This window comes from Hyperolius riggenbachi, chromosome 1, assembly GCF_040937935.1.
Source record: "Hyperolius riggenbachi isolate aHypRig1 chromosome 1, aHypRig1.pri, whole genome shotgun sequence".
NCBI lineage: Eukaryota > Metazoa > Chordata > Amphibia > Anura > Hyperoliidae > Hyperolius > Hyperolius riggenbachi.
This window is the reverse complement of record NC_090646.1, coordinates 450,271,143-450,286,396: the sequence shown is the minus strand read 5'-3', so window position 1 is coordinate 450,286,396 and position 15,254 is coordinate 450,271,143.

Genomic DNA, 15,254 nt, shown 5'->3' with positions numbered 1-15,254 from the left:
CTAATCTCCCTGCCACATAATGTGCCCACCCATCCTGCCTAGTACTGTGTGCCATCTCTACCCTAATCCCCCTGTTACATAATGTGCCCATCCATCCTGTTTAGTATTGTGTGCCATCTCTACCCTTACCGCCTAATCTCCCTGCCATATAATGTGCCCACCCATCCTGCTTAGTACTGTGTGCCATCTCTACCTTTACCTCCTAATCCCCCTGCCATATAATGTGCCCACCCATCCTGCTTAGTACTGTGTGCCATCTCTACCCTTACCTCCTAATCCCCTTGCCATATAATGTGCCCACTCATCCTGCTTAGTACTGCGTGCCATCTCTACCTGTACCTCCTAATCCCCCTGCCACATAATGTGCCCACCCTGCTTAGTACTGTGCGCCATCTGTACCCTCCCTGTCTAATGCCCTGCCAGCTTATGTGCCCCCCCTATCCCGCTTAGTACGATGCACCATATCTACCTTTACTATCTAATACCCCTGCCACATAATGTGCCCACCCATCCTGCTTAGTACTGTGTGCCATCTCTACTCTTACTGCCTAATCTCCTTGCTACATAATGTACCCACCCATCCTGCTTATAAACACCAATTTATTTACTTACCAACTTTCTGAAGGCTGTCTTTCTGGCAAATATTGGTGCAGAACTTTCTAAGGTAGAAGTTCAAGTGGAGCAGTGTGATGGATGCATAGCTTGTTACAGAAAGGACAATTGAAGTCTGATATCCATATGTGTTGGTAAGTACAGTGATTTCAAAGGAGAGTTTTTAGGTAGCACAGGGGAGACCTGGGGAGGAGAAAGGGGTGCATGAACTTGAGGGATTGGGTTATAAAAAGGGCAAGCATACATTGTGAGCTTAATGGCAGTTTCTGCTTATGGGACCCAGTGGTTGGCTTTTACTCTAAATCCCGTGTTGCTGCAAAGTGATTTTATAAGAGGTTACAATTAAACTTTAATCCAGGATTGAACTACATCCCAATCAGTAGCAGATACCTCCTTTACCAGGAGAAATCTTTACCTTTTCTCAAAAAGATCATCATGGAAATCTGTATGGCTGATATTGTGGCAAAACATCTCCCACAGTGTGACAGTTTTCTGCCTGTGAACACTGTTGCATTGTGTGAAATAACAGCTGTTTTCAACTGCCAAGCAAGCAGTATCTCCATCTGTGCATAGAACTCTCAGAAAGGATCATTCTGCAGAGACCAAAGATCTTGCCACCTGGCAGTACTATACATTTTGCCACCTGTAATCAATTTCAAAATGTAAATCAGGAAGGGGAAGGTTTTTGAAATGGGCAAACACTGACTTAATAATTTATAAAACAACTAGTGACCTTAGCCCGTTTTTAAATGGGCTAAGGTCTGTTTCCGCGTGCCTGCCGCGTGCATGCACGCTCCCGCCTGTCGCGCACTCCCGCCCGTCGCACGTGCACCCGCCGCACACCCGGCTGCCCGCCTGGCTGCATCCTTCTTGTCCTCCCTGTGTGAGCATGCTGCGCACATGGATAGTAGCAAAAAGCACGACCCAGCTACACTGAGACAACTGTCCCTGCTACGCAGCTACAGTTGCCTATTATTATAGAGGATATTGTAAAAAAATAAGCATCCATTACATTATTTTCACTACAGTTACTTTTTAAGGTTAGAGAAAGTGGAGAGTGGGAGGTTAGGGAAAGGGTAGAGAGTAAGGTACTATTTGAGTTATGACAGGTTAGAAGGTTCTGTTAACCTGGATATCACTTTCCCAATTCAACAGGGCTGGGAAATTAAGCCAAAGACATGTAAACAGGTCAAAGAAGTAATTATGAATTGTGTTGCCGAATAGACCGTTACACGACTTTTCAAAAACCAGATACAGCTTTGGAAGGATTCAAAGTTTTGATAAATTAGAATAGGTAATGAAACGCACAAATGTTGGAGAGGGCTTTAATTATACGCCATTGAAAGTTTTTCTCTAAAGTGTTAACATCTCTCTGGCCTGCATAATGCTTGCCTTTGCAGAAAACAGTTGAATCTTTTTTTCCCAGTCATATTTTTCTTCCACAATAACTAGCAGATGTGGTGGGTCACATGCAAAAACTGCCATGGCAACCCCGAAGATCTCATTAGTCTGCTAGGCCCAACACACTGGCTATAGAAGGACCTATTTTTTGGCCTATAGAAGGACCTATTTTTATGTGAGAACTGGCATCGTCTTGAAACCTGACGAGTAATGTGATGTTTAACTTGGAAACAAGCTAGTGGTTATTGTTTCATATTTTACTCCCCCATTCTGTTACACTACGACTTTCTGTCCAAACCATGACATAAACGTGGCACTATCCCAGCGACTTCTGCAAAATACTTCTCCAACAAACACAACTGCCCCGGTTTCAACTTCTATGTGATTTCAAGGCTGAAGCTTTTAACAGAAAGAAATAGGCAGAGTTAATCTTTACAATGTATAGCTCTATTCAAGGTCAATACTAGTATTTGGCAACATTTTAGCCAGAATGCAAAACAAAAGACAAAAGGATATCAGTTACACGTGGATGAAAGAAGATGTTACCATTAGTGTAGCAGGGGATTGTTCAGAGCAGGAGAGATTATCTATAAAATGCCCTAGCACTGTTATTACTGCATATTTATATAGTGCTGAAATCTGCAGAGCTTTACATTGTACATCATCATGTCATTGGCTGTCTCTCAGAGAAGCCCACACTCAAATTCATAGCGCAGTCATAGTTTAATGTCCCTACCTACCATAGACTATGGCGATTTTGGGAGAACCAAATAACTTACCAGTATAATTGGGATGTGGGAGGAAACCCGAGGGCCTGAGAGAAACCCACACAACCATGGAAAGATCATATGACCGTCTTTCAGCAAGGTCAGGCTAGATTGAGATTGGGTATGGCACTAGTTGGGCACCGTAGCAAAGAGAGAAACAGAAATAGATAAAAGCTCAGCAGAAGTCATTGGAGAAGTACTCATTGCTGCTGTCAGAATGGAAGAAGGTGGATGGGACCAGTAAGTATGACTGCAGGTAGAAGCAATATCTACTATTATTTGCATAGATTAAATGTTCACTTAATAACATGAATGATCTACATCAGTTTTCTCATTATAGTTTGCTGTAGTTACTGAACTTCAGAGTTTTTCAGAGATGAATGTAAAGACAACCTTAGTCCTGTACCTGTCAAGCAGCATGCACTGTTCTATGGAGGAGGAGAGAGAACAGGCAAGAGCTGTACCATGGCAGGGTCTCCAGGTAAATGCACTACAAGTCAGATAAACCTTGAACTGACAGCTGGCATAACTGCTCAGCTTCACATCAGCATTCAAACGACTCATAGAGTCCTTGCTTCCACCAGAACCCTCTTGTGATGTTTATAGTTACTGTAAGTACTCATGAGTTATACTCATGAGTAAGTTAGAGTAAACCGGTGACCCATTACATATAAGTGGAGTCCCCGATTACACAATGTTGTTTTTAAATTCTAACAATTGGTAAATTATGAAAAGGCCCTGCACATTTATTTTTTAAAGGGTCAATCAACCCAAAGCTGATATTTCAGCTTTTCATAGCTGCTTGCAGAATAAAAAACATTACATTTTGCTTAGCTTTCAGCTTCTTGATATCTTACGCCTCTTAGGATCTCCACCCCTCAAACGTTCCTTTAAAGACAAAGACAAACACTTATATAGCGCTTTTCTCCTTGCGGACTCAAAGCGCCAGAGCTGCAGCCACTAGGACGCGCTCTATAGGCAGTAGCAGTGTTAGGGAGACTTGCCTAAGGTCTTCTACGGAATAGGTGCTGGCCACTGGCGTACCGATAGGCCCTGCAGCACCTGCGCCTGCGGGGGGGCCCGGCCCCCCCCTGGGGCCCGCTCGGGGCCGTGGTGTGGGAGCTGGAGGGGTGGCAACATGAGGGGAAAGCCTTGGCCACAGTCGGCGGGGAGAGGGGAAGTTCCCCCCTCTCCCTCACCTCGGGGCTGTCCCCTCTGTGCTTCCCTCCAGCTAACGTTATACTGTGGGCAGCGGGCAGCGGCGGGCAGATACATACCTTCCTTGCGTTCCACCGCATAATCTTCACTCTGGCCTATGACGTCACTTCCGGAAGTGACATCACTTCCGGAAGTGACGTCACTTCCAGAAGTGACGCCAGAGCGAAGATTATGCGGTGGAACGCAAGGAAGGTATGTATCTGCCCGCCGCTGCCCGCTGCCCACAGTATAACGTTAGCTGGAGGGAAGCGCAGAGGGGACAGCCCCGAGGTGAGGGAGAGGGGGGAACTTCCCCTCTCCCCGCCGACTGTGGCCAAGGCTTTCCCCTCATGCTGCCACCCCTCCAGCTCCCACACCACGGCCCCGAGCGGGCCCCAGGGAGAGAGGGGGGGGGGGGCCCGCTCTGAAATTTTGCAGGGGGGCCCGGTGGGGCCTAGTTACGCCCCTGGTGCTGGCTTACTGAACAGGCAGAGCCGAGATTTGAACCCTGGTCTCCTGTGTCAGAGGCAGAGCCATTACACTATCCAGCCACCAGTATGTCAGTATCATACAGGATAATACAGTTACATGACTTTCCTTCTGCATAGTTTGAGTTTTCATGTATTAAACTGTACATCAAATGTGAATATTGCCTGAAATGCCTTTCAACTAGACGTGTACAATAAGGGGCCTGTATACAAAACAGTGACAATCTACTTATACTCACCAGCCACCTGGTCAATGTAGTGCTCAGTGTGAATTTACTGGAATAACAAAAAAAATCTTCTGGGTCTAGATGGCAGAGGTTTTACCAGTGGATCAGTGTAGCAGGCATATGGTAAATTCTGCATAAACAGCATTTAATGTTCAGTGAATATTTTAAAATGGTGGGTGCATGAAGCTGGTAAGTGTACTTTATAAACTGTGGTACTTTTTAGACAGGGATTCTAATTAAGCACTGATCAAGGAAAGAACACAAAAGTATGAATTAATTTGATGTATTTAGTCATTTGAAAGGGAACCTGAAGCTAGAGGGATTTGAAGGCAGCCATATTTATTAACAATAATGAGGCAGCCATATTTATTTCAAACAATACCACTTGCCTGGCAGTCCTGCTGATCTTTCTAGTCAGTGTCTGTATCACACACCTGAAACAAGCATGATATATATACATAATCCAGTCAGATTTGCATTCAAATATCTGATCTGCAATATTGTTCAGGGTCTCTGACTAAATGTATTAGAGACAGTGGATCAGGAGGACTGCTAGGCAACTGGTAACATTAAATCAATATGTCAGCCTCCATTTCCTGCTCACTTCAGGTGTCATTTAAACAGTAGCTATTATTAAAAGCATCTTTAAAAAACTGTGTACAATTGTGATGTTTTCAGTGTTTTGTGGTATGTAGAAGGTATGAAATACAGTATAGGTGTCTTGCCTGTCATAGGTAGCTAAAGGTGCCCCTTAGTATAAGATTGTTAGAATTACCTGCAGCATTAAGTAGCTAGAGGTGCCCCTGATTGAAGGGAGAGCTCGTCAGTGAAATGCTGATAGCAGGGTGAGTAACCTTTCATTTACACTCTCATCAGTACTCTGCATAGGGAAGGAGGCACTTGGGGAGGGAAGGGAGCCGTCTTTCTATCATCAGGTGCCTGTAGGCACATACCTACAGTGACTTAGGGTAAATCTGGCTCTGTGTTACTTACTATAGGAACTAATGATTAGGACAGGGGCCTCTTTTCTAACCTTCTGGGTTATGCCATGTACCCCTCCCCATCCCCCAGCTCCTACATACAGGCTTCTTGTCAGCCTGTGATCACTGTTTACAGGTGCTGCTGATCACTTGCAAAACTGAAGTACTTGTTACTCCCGGCTACAGAGTCATTAAACAGTGTAGATGCTGGGCATACAAATAACCTGAGCTTACACAGAGAGCTATGCACTACCTCTGAGGGTGCTGAATAGACAGGCTGCTGCTTTGTCCCTTTACCAAAACATGGAAGACTTTGTAAGGGACAATTGTCGGTTAAAATGTAATTATAGATACCTCTGTCTGTTATCGCCCAACGAGGCTTCCGTGTATCAATAAAAGGGCACAGCAGCATACTGTAGAGCCAGCACGTGCAGACTGGCAGATCATGCTGCACAATGGCAGCTGTGAATTTATATATAAGGGGTAGAGAAAAGAATCAACCCTTCAAAATATTCACATTTTTTTGCTATGTAGCCTGAAATGAAGACACACACACACACACACACACACACACACACATTCACATTTACTGTATATTCCTGCGTATAAGACTACTTTTTAACCCTTGAAAATATTCTGAAAAGTTGGGGGTCGTCTTATATGCCGGGTGTCATTGATGCCGGGTGATATGCCCTATCCTGTTACTGCCTCTCAGATCTCCCTGCTGAGGGAGCGCAATCTATTCTTCCATACCACTCTGATAAACAGGTAGACAAGGAGAGCTGACCAGTCTACTTAAGGAGAGTTGACCACTGCAACAAGTCAATGGACTATATACTGGGTAGCACATACGGTACAGCACCGGTATCTGTTTATACACAGCACCAGTACATGATATTTTTATTTTTATTTTAATTTGGTGTGCGTTGGAAGAGGGGTAGTCTTATACGGCGAGTATATCCCAAACTCTATATTTTAACTGGAAAAGTTGGGGGTCGTCTTATACGCCCAGTCGTCTTATACGCCAGAATATACGGTACTCGCAATTTTTTTTTTATTTACAGCAAAGTAAAAACATAAGACAGTAAATGCAATTAAAAACAAAAATAAAAAATAGAATTATTGACATGGATAAAGCAGTCATTAATGTGTGTATGCGATACAGTAACAAGATCACAAGAGTTTTAAAAATGTGGCTTGTATAGGGGGGTGGCAAGAATAAAAAAACATTCTCAAGAAGGCCAAATTAAGTCTTGGTCAACTACTTAACGACCAAGGTGATGGAAATCTATGCTGTTTTGGTGGTTACCTGGCTGGCAGGGCGTAGATTTCAATCACCGCCGCTGAGCGCATCTGCCGTTTTCGCTGATCTCGCCGCTGAATCCCCGCCATGTCCCTTTGCAGCTCACTTGCTCTGCCTGTCTCTATGACGGCAGAGCAAGTGAGCCAGTCAGGAGCCGATTTCTCTGGCTCCTGGCCGTGTCTATCAATGTAAGCAACTCCCATAGGCTTACATTGACACGGTCAGGAGCCAATGAAAGCGGCTCCTGACCGGCTCATATGACTCTGCTGTCATAGAGACGGCAGAGTGGATGTCCTGAGGATGCTGGCATGTGGCGGTGATGGCGGTTGTGGTGGTTATATGCAGTGATTCATCGGGATTCCATCGTTTTTGTACCTGCGGTCCGGTCTCTGGTCCTTAAGGGGGCAGAGACCGCTGGTACTTAAGTGGTTAAACTTTGCCAAAACTCACCTTGGATATCGTGAGGCCAAATGGAGAAAAGAGTTATGGTCACATGAGACCAAAATCACATTTTTTTTTTCGTCAATACCAAAGAGTATATCTGGAGTACACATAACAGCACACTATCCACAGAACACCATGACTACAATAAAACTTAGAGGTTTGCTGTATTCTCTTGTGAAAGTTTTTCTCTGCAGCAGGGACTGGAGCACTTGTAAAAATAGAAAGGAAAATTGATGAGGTAAAATATCACTAAATTGTTAAAAGAAAGCCTGCTGCTACATAGTTCCCCTTGCAAGATGACAATGACCAAATGCATAGTGCAGAAAAAGGTGAATGTTTTGCGTTGCCTAGTTAGGGCCCAGACCTAAACTCTTCTGAAAATCTGTGGAATGGCTTGAAAATTACAGTACATTAACAGTCATCATGCAATATGACTGAGCTTGAAGAGTTTTGTAAAAAGAAAACAAAAAAACGAAAACAAAAGTCTAGATGTGAAAATTTGACAGAGAATACCAAAGAGTGCAATTACAAAAAAGTGGTTCCACTAAATAGGCACAGAGGGGGTGATCCTTTAACCATCTTAGTGAATGTGTTTGTTGTTATTTTTTGTTATTTTTTTCTGAAATGTTGCAATAGCAGAATCTGTTTTGTTGCTGTGCTATATATCTATGGCGAATCAACAAAATGTTACTATTATGAAGAGATTGATTGTTTTTGTAAACCCATTGTATGCTCCTGCCCAATATCTGCCCAACACTGTTTACACAGGAGGGAGGGAACACTGCAGGCCACCTTCAAGCAGAACTGACAATGGAGGAAATAGGATGGGGACATCACAGAAGCAAATGCAAAATAGGTGTACAATCCTAAAGAGGAGAACATAGAATTCGCTTTTATTTTAAAAAGACATCCATATATCAAGTTTAGTTTAGTGCAATAATTTCTGCTATTTTTGTCTGGACTTCTTTCAGATGGTCCAGTTGCACACACACCTCACAGGCAGCCATGCTGTTTTCTCTCTTTCTTAGCTCATGCTTGGGTATGAGGCTTTGGAAAAGAATGTCACTTTTGCTGGGTTGGGTCCTCTCTCCTCCTTTAAGATGCAGCCATACTTCACTACGGCTTCAGGGTTTTAGCTGTGTGGCCGTATGAAGTCACAAACAAGATTATACCTAGATTTTTGTTGACTCTCCCACTAGGCCTCAATAGAGACTCTTACTGGAACTGACCCACCTCTGATTAAGGGATGCCACTCACTGGGGAAGGTAATTGAGGCTTGCTGGATAACAGAGACGTGCACCTAAGGAAGGGTACCACATAAAACTAGTTGCATATTTCCTGACGTTGCTCCAATACAGCATCTTGCTATACCTTGTGTGTCTAATCTTGTCTAGTGGATTGCAGGGGGTGGTGTCCCGGTGGAGACTCGAGCACCAGTAATACTGGACAGTGACTGTGCCATAATATAACCAACGGTGTGTACTAAATTTTGGTTTTTTTTTCACAAGAAAACTACATTTTGGTTTTAGCTGTGTTGGATGTTGCTGAGGTAGGAATGGAATCACTAACCTGTGTTACTCATTGTTTGGGGAATCACACCATCATCTGCGCGTAACTTTTATACATTTAGGTATTTTTGACTATGGTAGGGATTAGACTTTGAGCTCCTCTTAGGGACATAACTATATACACTGTGTAAAAGAGCTTGCAGAAAATGTTGGCACTACATAAATATGCAATAATAACAATCATTATAATATTCCTGTGTTTGGATTGGGTGGGCTGTATGAGCCCTACGATGAGGTACCGAATGGGTTTTTCTTTTTAATCTGAGATAAAAGGAGGATTTTCAGACAGAACCATTCCTTATAAAAGGAATAAAATAAATCGCTTCTATTGACAGTAAAGAAAAAACTCAAGTTCCTTTAACAAAAAAAAACGTCCAGCTGTAATTGAAAGCCTGATATAGCTCTCATTGATTTAAGCTGTGAGATGTCTTAATAAACACAGCAGTATGTCAAACACCTTTAAAATCAGATCACAAAGTCCTACATTCACTGCAGGATTTTCTCATTATCTTTACTGCAATGGGAGATTTACTGGCACCAATATCATTGATTTATTAAACCACTTTCAGACAGTTTTTGAAAAGTTTTTGCAAATTATATGAGAAACATAATCAAGGAGGTAAAATTGATTGTCAGCGTACATTGATGCTGTTTCTCATCAAAAGTTTGTAATTTCGACACAGCGGTAGCAAATTGATTCAGTTTTAATTGAAATTTTAATTGAAAGGAACTCGTTATCATACCCTTCTCTTATGTACCTAATAGTGCTTTGTAAATTTTAGCACGAGTGCAATGTACTTCTCCTGAAGTTTCATAGACAGATGTTATTTATTGTTTAATTGTGTTCAGAAACAGCCTTATATCTCTGTCTTCTGGCACATTGTATCAAGTCACCAGCCCTGACTGCATTGCAGCCCGGCATGATGGCAGCAGTTAGATGCTTACAGGTATTAGAAACTTGTCTTAAAGCAGGTTTAAAGCCAAGTGAAGAACACACCACAGAATATAGCAATGGCAAAGCAGTAACAATACTTAAGTCTGGCATAATGTACATCCCACCTTTTTATTGACTATATAGTTATTCAACCTGCCTATTAATCAAAGTATTATCATCTGTGTAACAATCTTTATTCACCGTTGAGCACATACAACTAGTGTGGAAGATGCTCTCTTGCATAACACTGTAATATTCAGTGCAATCTGTCTGCACAACACTGCTGTTCTAGATTGTACAGGTACTCGCCAGCTTTCTGTCTTATCACGTGCATTCAGAGATAATAAAACAATCAGCAGCCTGCTCTAAAGTCTTGCCTTTTACAATAACATAGTTTTTTCAGATATTGTCCATAGTAGTGTTAAACAGTTCCTGAGTTTTATCAAACTTGAGAATTGTTAATATTTTTATAGGCAAAATCTGAGTTCATTAAATACGTTTTTCACTGTGGATGTTTGCAATTGAAAAACTGCTAAGTTGCTAACCTTTCTTTAACTCAGTTTTGTCTTGTTTACAGCCTCTAATCTCTGAAAGGCAGTGGCATAGCTAAGGAGCTATGGGCCCTGGTGCAAGTTTTACATTGGGCCCCCAAGCACTTTATACATAACTAATATTACGGCTCACCAAAACCTGGCAAGGACAACCACAGTGACAGGAGGTGCCAGAAGGGGGTGGGGAACAGTTTGTTAATGATTACAACTATTTAAAGCAGCCATAGAAGTGATTATTATAACACAGGACCAATAGAGAGCTAATTCTGTGGTTGAGGGAAGGCCCCTCGGGGCCCCTCTGTCCCAATGGCCCCGGTGCGGTCGCAACCTCTGCACCCCCTATTGCTACACCACTGCTGAAATGACATAGCTTTCAATAGATCGGCTCTGCACGCACCTGCCATGATCACGCTTCCATCGCCGCTAAACTCAGCTGTCTAAAGACATGTGAGTTCCATGTGGCGGTCAGGAGCCAGTTTGCTCCTAAACTCATTAGGTGGCAGAATTCCCCCTCCATATCTAAATGCTGCAGGGTTGATAAACTTTAGCTGTTGTTAAAAATTAGCAGTTCTGCTGAAGTAATTTTTTTTTACATATCGTAAATCTATGATGTGCTGAATTTTGTAAAAATAAGACTTGCTATGGGTCTGTATATGAAAATAGCACAGCCTCTAGTTCATTATCCTATCTGCAATCATTGCTGTGTATTGATATCACCCAGGCAAGAGTAACTATTTTCAGTCTAAAAGTAACCATGCATCAGGCGACGTGGCAGCCGATCAACCATCCGATTCGACTATTATAATCAAATCAGAAGAAAATTGGTGCTGCCAACTGCATGCCCATTTTCTGGCCGAAATTGGTAGCATAGTCAATCGCACATGCTGCAAAATGTTGGGCCGACTTACTTGATTGGATGTGCGGCAGTAATGGTGTGCAATTTCAGGATGATTGACTAATGCGACAACACCCCCGGCACTGTCCCTCCCTAATGTTAATTGTCCCCCTGTGCCCAGTGCAAGTGATACGTAACCTGTCCGTTGCCTCCGCTTGTCCTCTGCTGCCTCCGGGATTCCTCCGCTCTACATACACGAGCGCCCCACGTGCTTGCCTAGTAAGGGCACGCGACCACGTTACTAGGCAACCACGTGGCGCACATGTACGGAGAATCCTGGAAGCAGCAGAAGACAAGTGGAGGCCGCGGACAGAAAATGTTTCACTTGCACTGGGCACCAGGGGGATATTTAACATGAGGGGGATAGCGTTGGGGCGGCGAGGCACCGGATGCGGCGTCACAAGGCCAATTCTGGATCGACTTTAACATAAAATCGATCGTGAATCAGCCTGCAGTGTATGGGCAGCTGCCAGATCTCTCTCTAATCAGATTTGATTTGGAGAGAGATTCGTCTCTTGGTCGAATCTGCCCATCATTGCTATATGAATGGCTACCTTACAGACTCGCACTGCACACTGTGAATGCCACCTAGGTGGTGCATTGCAGTGTGGAAAGCCGTGTTACAATGCAGCCTTTACACCGCATCACTAAAAATGTAGCCTTACAGTCTTGGGTAAGAATAAAGCTAAATAGTAAGTTGATTTTTATCAGCACCTATATGATTGCATACATTCTTTATTCCAGTCTGAAATGAGAGTGAGATTTCATTTTGTGCTGAGGCTGCTGCCGGTATCAGTCCTCGTGAAGCATTGCGTCTTTCTAATGGAGCACATAAATTGCTGTAAAAGATGTTCAGTTGTAAAATTAATTACCTAGAGAAATTTCTATCACAATGAAGGGTCTGTTGTAAAAAGAATTTTCCAATAAAAAATTCTACCACAACTGATGATCAGTTGTAAAATTAATTATCCAGTGAGAACTTTTATGCAAATGTACTAGAATTGGCATTGGATATTTAACTTTAGAGCTATTAATGTATTCAATATATTGATTTAGAATCAGAGACCTCTCCCACAATGTTTTAAATCGAACATTAAATATTGGATCATATTTATGATGACCCAAATGCATTTTATGTTTTTAGTTTAAACTCCCAGGTGATGATCAGGAACATGTCAGGGTCTGCTGGGCATCCCATTATTCTCTTTATTATCCATAATAGTCTTCTTTGTTCACTGAGTGGACAATGTTGTGCTATCAAGTAAAGTAGAAATTCTACTCTAATATGAATTACTTATTTAAAGTGGGACTCTACCCACCCTTAAAAAACAGAAAAGGTAATGCTCATGTTTCTTTGGTCTTTGCTGATCCTCTTTTATGGTTCTATTTTAAATTCTGATATCCCTCCAGATGTGTGCAGTCACTACCCTTATAACAGACACACTCAATTATATTTAGTATTACAAGTTTTTGAGCCAAAAAACTGGTCCTAGAGTGGGGGCTTATACTCGAGTCAGTTGTTGGCCCTCCTCTACACCAGTACACTAGCAACTTCAATATAAGTAATACAGCTGAGCTGTGATGGCTGTTTGTGTTGCCACCATGCGCAGAACGCTGTTTGCTCCGCCTTGTGCAGTGTTCACTGAGGCACAGCTAGATGGCCGTGTGTGCGACCCCTGTTGCCCGCCTCTCTGGAGCGTAATGTGCAGACCTCTGTGTTCCCCCAGTGTCTCCCCTGGTATATGCAGAGAGCTGCGTGCTTCTATGCTTACTGGTCCATGCCACTGGGAGTCCAAAGTCAGTTGCAGTCTAATGGCTATGATCCCTGTAGTGGCGCACATAATGAGAGGCACCACTAGAGGGTGTCATAGCGATGAGACTGCAACTGACTTTGCCTACAGAGAAGTCTCGGTGGCATGGACCGATAAGCATAGGAACTACGCAGCACTCTACATATACCAGGTGGGACACTCGAGGAACACAGAGGTCTTCACATTGTACTCCAGAGTGGCAGGCAATGGGGCCATCTAGTTTTGCCTCAGTGAACACCCACCACACAACATGGGGCCTACAGCGCTCTGTGCATGGCAGTGGGACACACAGCCATCTTAGCTCAGCTGTATTACAGCATATTGCTCTGTTAAATAAGAAGGCAGCCTGGCACCATTCAAATGGCTTTATTTCCACGTGGGTTGCATCAAAGTAGCATACAAACGTTCATGCATAGCACACACTGCCATTTGGATGGTGCCCGGCTTCCTTCTTGTTTGATTGACTGGTCTGCCTCCCGAGAGCACACCTGATCTGTACTCCACCAGCTGTGTGGAACAAGAGGGTGTGAAACTTGTTGCTGTATATGGAAAAGCAAATACATTGTAAAGACAGAACACCTGTAGTGCCAAACTCATCTCATGTTTTTTATTATTTATATTCCAGTGACTGGTGCACTGGGGGAGTATCTGCTGTTCAGTGGCGACTCCTACCTCACATTTTTGGAAGGGCAAGATGGCTGGCTGGTGGGGCCCATTTCGATTATCAAAATCAATGTTTGTATGGTAAGCTTTAAACATTTTTTACCTAATTCAGGTGATAAAATTAAGGCTAACTAGTTCAGAAATTATAGGAACCAACTGTAAACATCACAGAAATTAGAGGCTTTTTAGCAAAGCAGAGGAAAATGTACCTACAGGTGTACTTGGCTAGTTTGCTGGCTTGCTTTAATCCTTACTTGCTAGCAAGCTGCTTATGTGTGGACATATCACAGACAAATAATTCCAGCCCCCAGCCTGTATTTACAACTCTAAAAGCAAGGGGATGGGGAGAGGCAGGAGTGAGAGAAACATTGTGTGTGTAATTCCTTATCTTAGTAGCTAAGCATTGCTGAAGACTAGTGCTTGTATTTTACAAACAGGAAAAAAACTTCCTGTCTGTAAAATACAAGCTCAATTCCTGTTGACTGATAATGTTACGTAATCAGAAGCAGGTAGAGGGATTATTTTTGCAAATATAAGTGTCATCCAGATACATTAATTACAAGGGATCTTGTTAGGAATTTATGGCAAATAGATAAGACACTTGGGTTACTTAACGCCTACATAGACTCAGGCTGACATAGATAGTTTTTTACAGACCCTATCCTGTTCACTCTACTTCTGCTGGAGCCTGGAAACAGTTAACTGTATGTTACAGAGCAGAGTGGGCACTTGTGTGTGTGTGTAGGGGGGGGGGGGGGGGCACAGGGATTCCCAGGGGTGGCCAGTGCCCCAGCACCACCCATGCTGCTATTAAAGGCCAAAGGTTACATAGGTAAGGTAAAATAGAACTGTCCTCTTTAATTAGCTGAACATTAGCTGACCAGGCCCTCAATACATTTCCTATCCTCGGCACTGATTTTTTTTCCAGGATTTTTTGGGTCAGCCTATACTCGAGTCAGCTTATACGCAAGCATATATTCGGTAGTTTATCCTTTTTTGTGACGTAACCAGGGGCATAATTTGCACTGTCATCATTAGCATACTTTATACCATAAATGTGGTTATTATTATTATTATTTATTGTATTTATAAAGCGCCAACATATTACGCAGCGCTGGACATTAATTTAGGTTACAGACAATATTTAGGGGTGACATACAGCAATATGACAATACAGGAATACAAGAAAACCAGATCATGCAGCACAGTATGAGTACCAGGTAATGCTTAGTCAGTCACTGGATGGGAGCATGGAGATTAGGCAAGTTAGGTTCACTCAGATGCATAGCATAAGTTTACAGTAATGGAGGTGCATGATCAGGTAGGACACAAAAGGAGGAGGACCCTGCCCAAAGGCTTACAATCTAGATGGAGAGGTAGGGACACGAGAGGTAGGGGACCAGAGTTCAGCTG